This window comes from Sorex fumeus, unplaced genomic scaffold (genome assembly GCF_029834395.1).
Source record: "Sorex fumeus unplaced genomic scaffold, SorFum_2.1 ptg000063l, whole genome shotgun sequence".
In the NCBI taxonomy this organism is placed as follows: domain Eukaryota; kingdom Metazoa; phylum Chordata; class Mammalia; order Eulipotyphla; family Soricidae; genus Sorex; species Sorex fumeus.
In genome coordinates, this window is record NW_026606120.1 from 42,334,233 (window position 1) to 42,350,402 (window position 16,170).

Here is a 16,170-nt window from a genome sequence, read left to right on the forward strand (position 1 = left end):
CATTTGTCAGTAATTCCTGTCATTTTTAGGGTGTGATTTTGCAGAACATATATTTTTAGTATTTTATATAGCATATATCTGTGTATATATCACATTATTATAGAACAGCTCTATATGATTATCAAAAGTTTTAAAAAATCAACTATTCCTTCTAATACAATACATACGGATGAAAAACCTTTGATACAATTAAAATTTTATGCACAAGTATATTCATGGAGTTATTTATAAAACTAAAAAACTGGAAAGCATTCAATACATATAACTTGACTGAATACCTGCTACAACAGAATGTTTGACCCATTAAAAAGAATCTTTCCCAAAATGCTTAGAGAAAGAAAAATTTTAATAATAGATCATTAAGTAGATCTATAACAGTCTGTAACATAATGTTGATGTATTATCCAAATTTTAGCATATAAATTATTAAACATTTTTATTCATATATGCTAAATACAGAAAAATGTAAATACTTATAAATAAGAGTGATTGGAATTGAGGATAAATATTGTCTCAACTTTTCCACATTATCTGTATTTCTACACTGTACATATTGCTTTCTATAGTAAATACTTTATATGTAAACAAAAAATAACATTATTTTTAAGGAGATTAAATTTACTGAAGTTTTACAATAACAGAAGGTGGCAAGAAAGATATGTGGATGGAAATAAAAGATGAGGGAGAAAATGAGCACCCTCCCATATCCAAGTGTAATCCTGGTTCCCCCTTCAGAAAGACCGGGAGAGCTCTCCTGTGTAGGAACTCTTTATTTCTACAGCACTTGCTACAACAAGTGCTTACTTGACTGAACCATCAGTCTGTCCCTTTTTCCCTGATCCATAGAACAGGTACCCTGACTCTAGATCTGTTCACTCACCAGGTCCCTGGACATTTGAGTCAAACCCCAATTCTTTTCTTTTGATGACGTGTGATGAGTAGGTGATAGGCCATACCTGACAATGCTCCCCTGGCTCTGCACTTAATTATCACTCCTGGTGGTATTGAGAAACATACCATATACAGGGTTTGAAACCCAGGTCAGACGTGTGTGCAGGGCACTCTCTCTATGGACCCATTCCCCACTTCTTAAAGTCTGTCTCAGTTCACCTACAAGCTAAGAAACACAGGGCTCTGGTTTTCCCTATACCCTGGAATTCAGGAGCTCAGAGTTCAAGCCCATATCAGAGACGGGAGCAGAAAAGCCCAAAACTGCATTCCTCCTCCCCTCACTCCCCTGCAGCAGTGTGTGCTCACCTGCAATTCAGAGAAGGAGCTGAGAATGCAGGCCTAGCAGTCTGTTGCTTCAGCCCCCAGAGTGGCACAAAGTGCAGGGTGAGCGACCAGACCTGAGACTGCCTGTGATATTCCAAGTGATGACTCAGTGACCATGCATGTGGCTTGTGCTCAATTCTATCCATGTGAGGAAAAAGGGAATTTGAGATCATGGTACTTGGCCCCACACCCAGAACTTTGTACTACAGGGTCCCTCCCCACCATGGAGAGAGGGAAAAAAACCTGGAATGGAGAAAAGGCAGTGGTGACTTAAATAAGGAATTAGCTTGAGTTTATAGAGAATAACTTGATGGCTTGTTTCCAATAGTAGCATGATCTGATTCCCCTGAAGGATACTTCTTGAGTGAAACTACTAAATTGTTTGATAAGATATGTTTTTAATCTATTTAAATGTATCACTGAGCTGGCACTAAAGTAAGAACTTTCCAAAGCCCTAAAACAAAGTGAAATAAGAAGTCTGAAAGGAAAATGAGTGTGAAAGCCAGCTTCCTCCCTCTGGGTCTCTACTGAATCCTGGAGGTTTGGGGAACAGGAGATTAAAAACACAACCACAGCCCAAGGCAGTCTGAGACCCACTGTGAAATCCATTCATAGAGCTCTGACTCAAAAGGAATACACTCTCAAAAAGTGAGAAATAATCCTGGACCTCTACAGAGAAACAGAGTGGAGATTCAGGACACTGGTTGAAGAGGGAGCGCATGTTGTAAACACCATCTCTTAACCCAAAGCTGAGGAGCAAAATCACACTACGTAAGAAGGCAAAAAGAACTGCCAACAGTCCTCCCTGACACTTTAGAAGCAAAGGCCAATCCTTTCTGCAGAAACTTAACTTCAAGGAAGGTCTTGAGAATCCTCACAAGATAAAATCCCAAAGCAATAGCTACTTACAGTCCCAAATCACAAAACACCAAAACTCACAGATCTAAAGTATCATGAGTGAGAATCTGCAGGGAAGACAATAAACAGATCTCCAAAAATTTCAGATATTGATATTTCCAGAAATACAATATAAAATACACATACATGTGAATAGGGAAAATGTAAAATTTGTAGACTAAGAAGAACTTCTAAAAACAAAACTACAGAAACTAAAACTGAAAATTTAGTTTTAACTTTTTTATTCGGAAAACATACTGCCAAAGAGATTAAACACATGTAGAAAGAGAAGTTAATAGTAAAGAAATAATCTAGGATGTAACCCAGTGTGAAAAAATGGACAGACATATGAGAGAAAATGAGTTTATATTGAAGTCTAACACAGTCATCAGTTCCAAAAGAACATATGAAGAGAATGAGTAAAGTGATATGCAAAGAAATAATGGCTCTGGATTTTTCAGAATTATTGCAAGATACCAGTTCTAAGTTTCAAGAAAATCTATAAATTCCAAGCCACAAAAAATTTTTAAAAATTCCCCTCTTAAGTACATTAAAGTTAAATTGGAGACATTCAAGAAGGCAAGTTCCACAATCTCAAGGATTACCCATTCCCCAAATGTAACAGTAGAAGATGAAAAACATCAAAAAGTTGTTTTTTCTCTTTCAGGGTGGGGGGCTAGGAGTGGAAAGCGGTTAGGACACACCCCAGCAGTGCTGGGTTTACTCCTGGCTCTATGCTCAGGGATCACTCCTGGTGGGGCTCAAGGAACTGAAGTCAGTGGAACTCCTGTGAATGGCTTACATCATCTCTAAAGAGGAGAGAGATGGCCACTTTCTCCTGATCCTCCTCTGCCACCTTGGGACCAATGGGAAAGCTAAGACTGATGGAGTCTGTGACAAACCCCTTCATAGCTTAGATCACAAGTGCCACCAACCCCACTAGGTAGCTGAAAAGACACACCTGAAGTTCACTTGTGTTAGGGCGCGGATCGTGATCTCCCTTTAACGACAAAGAAACTCCAGAGACTGCAAACAGCAAGCAAGGTTTATTGTAAGACTGGCTAGCCAGGGTCAAGCCGCCTACACAGACACGCAGGTCAGTTAGGTGAGGCAAGACCCCGAACTTCTTCAAAGGGGATCTTATATAGGCCTTCACTGGCCGTTACAGCAAAGCCCGCGCATTTCATAGCCAATAGATTTGTAACAATATATGCTTTCTTAACCAATCCAATTAAGGGTACATCACTTCTTAGCCTATAGTTTAAAGATCAGCATTTTGGGTTGGTGCCTAGGAACTGACAGGTTTTTAAGGCAGTCCTGGGTCTTGTAACATGGGTCTTGTGAGAGACATCCGGTTATCTGGTCTGACCCCCACCCTTCGAGTACCTGTATCTGAATTCCTTGCTCAGGGGCAGAAAAACCAGTTATTTTGCAGTGCAGGCTCCTATAAAGCGGATCTGAAAAAGCTTATCTAGACCTGTTCCTTGAAAAACAAGTTATTTTGCAATGCAGGTTCCTATTAAGCTAAGCTAAATTAATTCTGGTGGTAGTCCATTTTTGGGCCTGTCCCTTACAACTTGGTCTGCTCAGCACAGGACTCAATTCCCACCACCCAATTTCTCTGGGAGCAGAGAACTCAGGTTGGAGGGATGAATTGCTCTTTGCAGAAAAAGGAAAACCAGTCCTAGGCTTTACCCAGGATTTCTGGGTCCTTTGTCTTTCTTGCAGCAAAGAATTTCAGAAGACCAGCAGTGAAGTAAAAAACAGGTTTTATTTAAAGGTTTTTAGGAAGTGGAAGGAGGGAGGGAGGGAGGAGGGGTGGGGGAGAGAGATGCACTTAAGAGAGACATGGGCTTCTCCAAAGGCTAAGAGAGTGCTGAATGTCCTTTAAGAGGGGGTTTTATATGAATATATTCTTTGGGTTGCCTTGGCCTGGAATTTTCTGGAGTTTTCTGCAGGTTGGGCTATAAGAGTTAATCAGATTAAAGGGAGGAATTTGGAGCTTTCAAGGATTTTCCTTCAGGTCCTTATTACAATCTGTATCTCAGCTGAACTTTGTCCTTTCTGTAGGTCTGGTTTCAGGATATGCTGCTGGTGAAGATCCTATCAGTTTCCTGTATCCACAAGGTGGGCCTTAGGGCTAGGTGGTTATTGATTACAGGAAATTTCATTGTCAGGGGTGTCCTTCCCTAATCAGTCTGCCTACATCAGGACAATATACAGGCAGGGAATCCAAGTTGGGTTGGCCATGTGCAAGACAAACACCTTACCCACTGTGCTATCTCTCTAGCTCCCAGAAAGATTATTTTCAATAAGATGAGAGAAAGTAACTATCAACCTCAAATTCTATACCCAGAACATATTCAAAAATGAAAAAGAAAAGGAACATTTTAAATAACAAAAACAGAAAATTACTACTCTATGAGTCTCTCTCAAAAGAAATTTTCTTTTGTGCTTTCAAGCAGAAAAGAAAGTTTCAAATAAAAGGTTTAAAATGCAAAAAAGACAAAATACTTGGCAAAAATATAATGAAATAGTAATAATGAAGCCTGATTCATAAGGATGGAAATCATCTAGAATTAGAATATTGAATAATAGATTTTAAACCTGGAGAAAAATGATCTGAAAAAAAGGTTTTGTTTTGAACCACCCCCAGCATTGCTCAGAAGCTGCTTCTGCCTCTATCAGGGGTTGTTTCTGGCAGTGCTCAGGAGACCATGCAGTGCTGGAATTAAACCCAGGCCTTCTGCATGCGGGGCATGTCCTCAGCCTGATGAATGAGTTCTCCAGCCTGATCAGAAAAGTTCTCAAGACAAGTTCCATCTCCCACTGCTCCATGGATGAACCCCAAGAATGCAATTTATAATGAAGCCATCATTTCCCCAAAAGGTAGAGAACACTTCAAAAGCAGCTTCATTATTAGGGATGGGGGCCTGTTTTTCCCCATATCTTTGTTTCTTCCCCGTTCCAATCTGACTTCTCTGCTATGTTTTCTACCTTTTTTTTTTAAACTAGAGGCCTGCCATTTATGTCACTGAGGAGAGGTATGGAGAATGTAAAATACAATAGCCTCCATAGAAAAAGTGCTTCACGGCTTGATTCACCTCCATTTCCCCAGGGAAATGTGGGTTCAGGTAAAGTGGTTGGGATTGCACTGCATGGCATGGATGCTAGGGTATCACTAGCCCCATAAGACAGTAGTCAAACTGCTCCTGATGCCACTTGATCTATATGGCATAGAACTGGTTCCCACAACCTGAGTTTTCAGAAGCCATGGCCTAGGCTGGGTGGAGCAAAAGATTACTCTTTGCCAGAAAAGGAAAGTCAGTTCTGATTTTCTCCCAGATTTCTCAGATTCATCACCCGCACTTACAACAAAGGATTTCAGAAAGAGGCAAATAATGAAGTCCAATAATTTTATGTAGAAAATGTGAAAAAAGAGAGGAGAACAAAAGAAAGTAAAATAAGGAAAAAGACATCTGCGGTCCTATGTTTATTGCAGCACTATTCACAATAGACAAAATAAGGAAACAACTCAAATGTCTAAGAAGAGATGATTGGATACAGAAGCTATGGTACATACACACACATATATATTTATATATATACACACATATATGTGTGTATATAATAGAATACTATTTATAATGAAGTTATATATAATAGAAGATAGCACAGCAGTAGGGCGTTTGCCTTGCACGCAGCCAACATGGCCGACCTGAGTTCGATTCCTTCGCCCCTCTCGGAGAGCCCGGCAAGCTACCGAGAGTATCTCGCCCGCACGGCAGAGCCTGGCAAGCTCCCCTGAGTATTCGATATGCCAGGCACAGTAACAACAAAGTCTCCAATGGAGACCTTACTGGGCCCGCTCGAGCAAATCGACGAACAACGGGAGGGCCTTTACCTTTACCTACATTATATATAATATATAATAGAATATATATAATAGAATACTATTTGGACATAAGAAAATATGAAGTCACGCAATTTGCTTTTTTGTGAATGTATCTGGTTAGCATCCTCTTGAGTGAAATCAGTCAGAGGAAGATAAACAGACTCAGAATGATCTCATAGGCAAGATACAAAGAAACTTTGAAGGGAAATAATGAATGCCAAAAGACAATTGAAATTAAGAGCAGGAGAACTGGTCTTCAGTAGGAAGCTTGCCACTGGGGTACAGGTTGGGGTGGGAAAGGACAACTTAGGGAAGGGAACACTAGGACAGTGGGTGGAGAATAGTGCCTGCCACAGAGGCAGGCTTAGGGGTAGGAGGGTAGGGTAGGATACTGGTGGAGGGTAGTGGACACTGGTGAAGGGATTGGTGTTGGAACATCATACACCTGAAACTCAGTCATGTAAGTTTGTAATTCATGGTGATTCAATTTTTTTTTTAATTTTAAGAAAGTAAAATAAAAGAAAGAATTTTGCAATCCCAGGCGACCTCAGACTAGGAACATAAAGCACTTGCTCTTGCAACTGTGATTTTTTAGGGTTTTTCCCAAACTGCCCAGACTCCCCTTGTTTTTTCCAAGTAAAAATATAGTCTGTTGCTAGGGTGTTGTCAAGGGAAAAGAACTTTGAACTTTAGTGGTGTCCTTTTTTCTTTCATGTTCTTGTGGCCTTTTGTTCCTGCTGAGCTGCTGCAGCCTGTTGAGTCTTATCAGGTCTCAGTTCCTGCTTCTCCAAAGGGGGTCCAGCCTTCACATTTTGGGGCTGCTTTGAGGCTAGTGACAGTAACTTAATTAGATCAGATATTGGTTTTCTGACTTCCTGAAATTTTCAGGGGCACCCTGTCTGCCTGCCTGCTTCAATATCCTACTTTTTCAACTTTGCCAGGCACATGGCTTCTTCCATCTTGCCTGAGGAATGAAAGGAAGGAGTCTGCTGTCAATATTCCCTGCACTTGCTTTTCTTCTTTCCAGCTTGGACCACAATGAGTGTAAGACCATGTTTACAGGTCCCCGCCAAGTCATAGGAAGTAGTAGAGACACTATCATCCCCAAGCTATGCACCAAACCCTTAAAAAACAGTCTCAGAAAGTGTAAGGTAAACATCTAATTAGCTATTTTGCTACCACATTACAAAAGCAATCAGCTTTCCAGTTACTAAGGGCATTGTCTGCGCCCCATTCCAAGAGCAGGTTCAATTCTGCTACTTTTGGGACTCTGTTTCCAAATAAAACAACTCAAAAGATTCAGTGATTTTTTGGGGAGGGTGTCCAGAGCTAGAGCCAGTCCCAGAAACTCAGACTTTATTCTCAGGGCTTGTTCTCTAGTGAGTCTGCTCACAGATCCTCTTCCTCTGTAGGTCTCACTCATTCTCCAACTATTCATGGTGCTGCCCACAAAGACAGCCAGTGGAAGCTTCCCCTAATATTGTTCTTTGTTTGATCACATTCAACAAAGTTGTGAGTGCTGGTAGACCATGGTAGAAAGTATGGACAAGATCTTTGCATGTGGAGTTCATATTCTACCAGGACACCCAATTAATAAGTCAATATACGAAGAGATATAAAAAGAGCTGCATAGTGTAACTGGTGCTAAAAAGGAACCATGATAGAGAAAAATGTACTCAAATTGGAGAAGAAAGTCTGGGAAGCCATGTATAAACTCAAAGTCTAAGAGAAGAAGCCCTGCCTCTTTCTAGCTCACAAAGATCAAATCCGAAGGGAGTACGATTTATAAGAGAAAAATTAAAGAACCCTGAATGGACTTGGAATTTCAGAAAAACAAGTGATTTTCTAATAAAGACACTCAATATAGTGACTAAAGAAATTGGGGTTTTGCTTGAAATTCTGCATTCATTAGGTATTATGTAATTGATCTGGCTATCACAGTTGGGGAGATAGGACTTCTGCTAGAGTCATGTGCCCTTCTTGGGAATAATCCTTGTGGTCTTCATTGTCTAAGAGACACTGGATTGACAGTGCCCTCAGAAAGGCATAGAAGGGAAATTCTTGTTGAAGATAGAAGTCTTTGGGAGATTAGAAAAAAAAAAGAAAGAAAACAGAGCCATCCACTCAGGTGGGGTTTAACAAAGGACAGTGGTAGCAGTGGTAGTGGTGCTGGTGCTGGTGCTGGTGCTGGTGGTGACATTAATGTGTCTATTGTGATTTTTATTTTCCTCCCTTCTATACCTGATACTAGGCTCCTACCAGACACCTAGTTGTTCCTTCTCATGCTAAATTCACCATTATGATGACATGAGAGCATCACCCACCAAGAGCTGAGGCACACCATTGGCCAATGTAGCATAATGAAAAGGAACATTTTAGTCTAAGTTGGTGACACTCCACCTCGGTTGCTCATTAGAATTTCTAAGAAGCACTAATGCCTGGGTCCCACCCCAGAGCTTATCTCCCTGGGTTTTCCCCAAGCACCAGGATTTTTAGGGTCTCCCATCTGTCTCTAATATACAGCAAGAATGAGCTCCCCCTCCCCCATCTAAAAAACTGAAGCAACCAAGAGGGAAGTATCAAGCAGTGAAGGCATCTCCAAGAGCCATGTAGTTGTTTTGTTTGGGGCCACATCCATCTGGGCTTACTCCTGGCTCTGCACTCAGAGATCACTCCTGACACTTGATCACCATATGTGGTGCTGGAAATCAGATCCCATCAGCAAGTGCCTGCTGTACTGTCACTCCAGTCTCAAGAAGTCACACAACTGAAGAGAAAGTCGACCATCAACAACATAAAGGAAGGCAGGACATTTTGGTAAATACCCAAAAAAAGTAAATAAAATTGTATTTGCAATATCAACTTAAGAATGTAAAAATATCACAGGAAAAAGGACAAAGAAAACTTATTAACAATGTAAAGAGTTACATTTTGAATGGTAGACTTATTGGTTTACTAACTCTGAATTCTCTATATGTCTCTGAATTTTTTCCTATGATAAATATACATTGCTTGTCTAATTCAAAACTTTTTAAACTGGGAGAAATTACAAATCCCTGAAATTATATTCAAGGATCCAATGATGGGGGCTCTGAAATGACTTCACCTTTCTCTTTTACCCCCACACACCTGATAAGCCTGTCCTCAACATTCCCCACTCATTCCAGATAGATTTCCCCAGCGAGGAAAAAGTTAGGGGTGTTTTATCCAATTTGTATTGCAGCATCATGATTTATGATATTATTAATAACAGTGTTTTGATCTTCAAACACGACCATGCCTCTTCCCAAAAGAAGCCTTCCCAGTAGCCCAGTTAGTGACCCTCTCCCTGCGGAGAGGAGTGTCCTTGCCACCTCCCAGGCAAGGTCAGCACCAGGCCCTGAAAAGCTGGAGCCACTGTCCATCCCAACATACACACTGCCTTCCCCTGGCTGCTTCCCAAGCTGGTCACACTCCCAACCACAGAGCAATTTTCCTACCTGCTGCTGGGCCTCACCCCGCCCGAGGCAAAAGGAAGTCTGAGCATTTGCACCAGTTCATTTAGATCTTAGCAGAGCGTAAAATGAACTCTCTGGGAAATTATAAAAACATGCAATCTGCAGGTTTAGCCACAACAAACAGTGCCTGCTTCTCAATGCTGAAGCCCCTTAGTGCAGGCTCAGTGATTCCCACCCCGATTCTCCTCGGTCCTTGTGAAGTTCCAGGGAAAGACTCGCCAGCAAGGGAGTCTGTGAGAGAGCAGCAGAGTCAGAGACCAGGGCTTCAGCACATGTTGCTGTCCAGAGTGGTCAGAAAACAGGCATTAGGAGCCAGGTTTGTCAGGGCCGGGCAGGGATAATTTTCTACCTAGACTCTGCTGCAGTAGCTTGTCTCATGTGGGAATCCTAGAGGCTCAGAGACAAGCCTTGGGCTGCTAATACCTGTTCCTGGTGGTGTTTCTGCTCAGCTCAGGCACTTCCCCAAGGACAGTCATGATTTGCTGAAGTTCTGTCCATCAACTTCGACTGTCAATGCTGCAAAGGCAGGCCTAGGTGTACGCCACCATCAGTTAAGGGTCCTAAATGCCCAGCTCAAAGTTGAGCAAAGACATCCTGTATGTTTGCTGGGTGATTGGGGAAAAATGCTGAAAGACTCTTGGCCATGGTTCTTGATCTCCTTTTGTCACTCTGTCTGGTACCACACTAGGATCAGACCTCATTTTGCCTCAGCCCATTTCCACCAAGACTGAGAGGCCTGGTGCAGCCAGCAAGCTCAGGGAAAGTACAAACTTCCCAAGAAGCCAGACAGCATGAAGTCCTTGGACAGCGAAACTTTTTTACCAGAGGCAGCCCATTCAGGATTAACACAAAGGCATGAACCGAAGATCAGAAAAAGAGAGAGGAAAGTGAGCTGACAAAGGAAATGGAAAGTAGGTGTGCAAAGGTGCAAGAAGGAAACACAGGACCCCTGGTGATGCCCATCCAGGTCTGTTTTACAAAGACCCTCCTGGTCTGTAGTGGCATGGGAGCAAACCTGAGAGCTGCTGCAGTTCCCAGCTTTGGGGTTATGCAGCCTGAACTGAAAAATAGGGCCAAAGAGAAGAGCCCAGAAGGTACTTTCTTCCCCCAAACTGAAAAACAAACAAAAAGACTCTTGCCACCCAGGGATAAAGTAATGTCTGCTAATATAAGGTACAGATGATAGGCTAGCCTGGTTTCATGGATCTAAACCAAAATAAAAGCATCCTACAAACAGACCTCTTAGCCCCACCCTGAAACACACACACACACACACACACACACACACACACAATATTACCAGCTTTCCCAATTATTACCTGACGATCCCTCTCTCCCACCATTTACCATGTTCCATCCAAGATATCTGTTTCTTGATATGAAGAATGAAAACAGTAGCCGGAGAGATAGTGCAGTAGGTAAGGTGCTTGCCTTGTACTCCACTGATCTGAGTTCAATCCCCTTCACTGCATACAGTTCCAGAAGTGATCCTGAGCACAAAGCCAGGAGTCAGCCCTGAATATTATCAGGTGTGTATCCCCCCCCCCCACCAAAATACGTTTTTAAGAATGGGAACAGCCTGCTGGCTTCAAAATGAGCTTTCAGAAACTCTAAGAATGCTTGTTCTGGTCTTGCCCTCACCATATGGTTTCAGGGAGTTGCCTTCCCAACTCAGAGTCTTTGATTTCTCCTCCAGTAAAGAAATATAATGAATATCAGTAATATACAAAATGAACCTCACATGACACTTGGCACAGAGTGGATACTTAATGACTAGTACCTATAATAGTGATCATGCAGACCCAGCTGCATCACACCTCCTTCAGAAAGCATTCCCTGACCACCCAGCCCAGCACATCAACTTCTTTTCCTCTCTCCAGGTTTGACTGACTGTTGTGCAGTCAGCCCCACCAATGTAACACCTAACTCCTCACTCAACGTTTGTTGGGTACTGATTCTTCTCATGAACTATTCATGTCTCCCTGATGCTTACAAAATTCTTTGAGAAGCAGAGGCCACCTTGTTTCCATCCTGCCTCCTCACTAACGTCGGCCTGGGAAGACCACAGATCCTCTGATCAATGAGTGAGGAGGGACCAGTGTCTGAAAGGTGGAAGTTTGGCTTTCTAACAAAGACAACAAGGAGTCACAAAAGCTGGAGGAAAGACGACAGAAACAGTCCTTCGGGTCAGACCTTCCTGGCGTATCAGATGCACAATATTCCCAGTCTATTTCTTCCCTTCTTTCCCAGCTGGCAGGCCAGGAGGCCACTGGCAGAGTTGATGAATGTTGCAGGGGCTGCACATTATTAATCACCTTAAAAGCAAACATTCATCTTATTGCAAGAATTTTACTTTTCTCCTCTAATAACAGATTAAAGCACCCGAATATTAATGGGCCAGATAATTTACGTTTTGCTTAAGCATAAGAAACAAACCATCAGGCCCTGGTGGCAACACTACTTCCCGACAGATTGAGAGATAGGCTGAACAAATCGCTGTAACTAAAGCATGCACGTATGAGTGCTCACCAGCAGATACATGACAGTTTGCAAACATTTTGCAATGAGCTTACTATGATTTCTGTACACAAATACCCATAAAGAGTTTTCCTCTCTTCCTTGCCTTCCATGTCACTTGGGACAAGTAAGCCCCAAATCCTTTGGCAGAAGTCCCTTATGTTCTTGTTCACAGAATGCGATGTCAGACCTGAATTAAATCCAGTCCCCAAAAGAACAAATCCTCACATTATCCAGCATGCCAAGAAACATCAAGATGAGCCATGGCCATTCCCCTCTCCTTCCCACTCTCTTACCCAGGATCTTGAAAAAATGTATTTTCCTGAAAAAAGAAACAAGAAAATTCTGCATCATGATTCTTTGTTTGAAAAATGCATGGGTTATCTCAGATTTTCATCTACAGATTAACTAGTGCCATGGGCCAGTTCACGAAGAAGAGACAAGATACCTGAGTCTTTACTTCTGCACTGGCAACAACCTCATTTCCTTCCATTCCTTGGGTTTCAGGTACCCCATCTGAACATGTTTGGTTTGGGTACTTCTGAACACTCATGGTTTAGTGACTCCTGGTTTCCAACAGTCACACAGAACAAGAGGATCAAGTTTGGAAATACACAGGCCCAGTGAACTGCCCATTGAACATGCTCAGTGTCAGGGCAGTGAGGTCTCTCTCACAAAGCTCCTGTCCAGATTGTCTCACTGAGTATGCCCATTTCAAAAGGAAGGTAGTCCTTTAGACTTAATCACAAAGAATTTCCGTCTCTGTCTCAACTCTCAGCAACCCAAAAGGACTAGAGCCATAGTTCAATGGGTAGGACATTTGCTTTGCAGGTAGCCAACTCCAGTTTGAATCCCCAGCATCCCATATGGTCCGCCAAGCACTGCTGGGAGTAATTCCTGAGTGCAAAGCCAGGAGAAACCCCTGAGTGTTGCTAGGTGTGGTAAAAAACAAAAGCCAAAAATTAGAGATAGGAGAGACACACAATAGGTCGTTAGCAACTCCTAAAAATAAAAGTAACTCAAGTAACCTTAGCTCACTCTGTTCATGTTTGTTTAGATCAACTCTCTTGTGTCATCCATAGGTCTTGATTAAGACTGTTATACTAACCAAGCTCCTTGTAAATAAATCTTTATCACCAATCCCCTAAAAACAGGCCATCATCCTGCTAACCCATTCTCATATTCATCAAGTCAGTAAGAAGAAGATAGAAATTTTTAAATATTACTACTAACTTGACCTAACTGACATATACAGCTCACTCTAATAGAGGAATTCATGTTCTTTTCAAGTACATAAAAATATTCACACATACACAAAAAAAATTCACCAAAACAGGGCATGTGTTACCCTTAAAGCAAGACTTAAAATACTGTAAAAGGTTAAAATTGTGCAAGTAATAGTCAATGATACAAAGGAAAAAAAAATTTTTTTGTAGGAGTACTGCTATTTATTCAGCCACTGATTAGCTGGTCAAATTGGGCATGAACTCCACCTTCATTTATTTATTTATTTATTTATTTTTATATTTATTTATTGAATCACTGTAGGAAAAGTCACTAAGCTTTCAGGTTTAAGTCTCGGTCATACAATGATCAAACACCTCTCCCTTCACCAGTACTCATTTTTCACCACCAAGAACCCAGTATACCACCCTCCCACCCCTCCAAATGCCTGTGAGGCAGATGATTTCCACTTAACTCTTCTCTACATTGATTACATTTATTATTTTGACAAAAGATGCACCATTATTGTTTAGAATTTCCCCCCAAACAATCAGAATTGCTGAAAAGACATTGTGAAACATTTTGCTTTCTATAGCTGGTTATGAAAATCATATAATGTCATGTGGCCACAATTTTGGATTCCTGCAAAGAGCCAGATAATTACGAGATTGGTTTCTGTGCATCCGGTGTTTTGGCTGTGCCGGAGAGCCACTCGTGGGGGGTAACTCGTGACCTCGGTAGGGTATGAAGGACGTGCCGGTACCACCCCCCCCTTCCCATGAGACTGCAGTTGCCCCATCACCACCGGCTCATACCTGGCTTTCCTATAAGTTCCTATAAGTTCTGAGGCGGTGGCCACCTTGCTGCCAGGGGGGAAAAAGGTGAAAGGGAGCATGCCTCTGGAGCCATGGCCATGCCAGAGAGCTGCTTGTGGGGGGCAACTTGTGACCTCAGTAGGGCATGAAGGACGAGTCGGTACCACCCTCCTTCCCAAGAGACTGCAGTTGCCCGGTCACCGCCGGCTCATACCTGGCTTTCCAATAAGCTCTGAGCTGGCTGCCACCCTGTATGCAGTCCAGATGCATTTCTGCCAAAAGCCACTGGGTTTCAAGATTTGTTTCTGAGTCTCCGGTATCATGGCTCTTAATCAGCTTGATCAGGAGCCAGAGAGGCCGTTTGTAGGCGGCGACTCAGGGTCTCCTTGGGATGGGAAGAAAGAGTCGGCTCCACCCCCATGTGGTGAGGCCCTGAGTGTCTCCTCACTGCAGGCCCAAACCTGACTGTCCAGTGGCCTCTGGAGGATGGTGGTCACCAGGCCACCAGGGGGAACAGGCCAAGGCATGAAACCTATTCCCACCTGGAGTGGCCCAGTGCCAGTAACCTACTGCAGGAACAGGAAGCATTTCTGCCAAAAGCCTTTGGGTTCCGAGATTTGTTTCTGAGTCTCTGGGATCATGGCTGTTAAGCAGTTCGATCAGGAACCAGAGAGGCCATGCCTCCAATTATATAGCTGAGCCGGAGGTGGTTTGTGGGTGTGTCTCCCACATACCTAACTTTTGGCCATTTACTTTCTTGGTAAACTTTGCCCCAAGTTTTTTGGGGTCTGGCCAAAGGCACAGCAGCAATTTTGGGGTATCTGAAAGTCTGACGTTGCCATCAGGCTGCCGATGCATTCACCTCACAGGTATAGATTGACCTGCTGTCGGCACCATACCCCCACAAAGGAAAGAAATTTTAAGGTAATAATAGTAAGCAATTTAGAAAAGCACCAAATATCATGAAATTAAACAAAACACTTTTAAAGAACCCATAGAGTAATAAGAAATGACAACATAAATTAAAAAATACCTGAATGATAATAAAAGTAAAATATATCAATTTTTAATTGCCCATGTTAAAAAGAAAATAAGACACAAAAATTATCATCTAAGACTTCACCTAAGATACAAAAAAAGCTAATTAAACTTAATGTAACAAAAAAGAAACAATAAGCATGAAAAATCAATTATATAAAAATTGGGAAAACAAAACTGAAAGTTGTTTCTTTGGAAAGATTAATAAAATTGCTAGCTTCCTAAAGACTAATGAAGAAAAAAAAAACACATACAACCCATATCAGGAATTAAAGAAAAGGTATCACTATAAAATTTTTATCTACCAATGGGAACTAGTATGAACAACTTAGACACAAAAACATGTACAAAACAGTATGGACAACTTAAATAACATAGACAAACTCCTAAAAATTATGACTCACAGGGCTGGATCAATAATACAGCGGGTAAGGTATTTGCTTTGCACGTGGCCAACCCAGGTTCGATTCCTAGCATCCCATATGGTCCCCCAAGCACAGCCAGGAGTAACCCCTGTACACCACCGGGTGTGACCCCAAAAGGAAAAAAAAAAGAAGATGACTCACAAAGGTGCGTAATAGTACAGTGGTCAGGGGCACATGCCTTGCAAAAGTAGAAATCTGAGTTGAACCTCAGCCCCACATGAACCCCTAACTACTATTTGGTGCGACCCTATTGACCCACAGCACAACCTCAAACCTCACCAGCCTGAGTATTCCCAGTAGTGATAGCTGGGCCCCCTGAGTACTGTTTGGGAAATAAAAAATAATTCACCAAAACTAATATTACATGAAATTATAATCTTAATGAACCCTGTCTATAAAATTATTTTAAATTTATAATTCAAAACTTTACATAAATAAAACTGCAGACCCAATGTATCTATCAATAATTTTTATTAATTGATTAAAGAGTAAATAATATCAGTATTATTTAAACAATTTTTAGGAAATCAAGAAGGGACTCATTTCCCAACTCATTTCCCAACTCATTTAATGAAGTTATAATAACC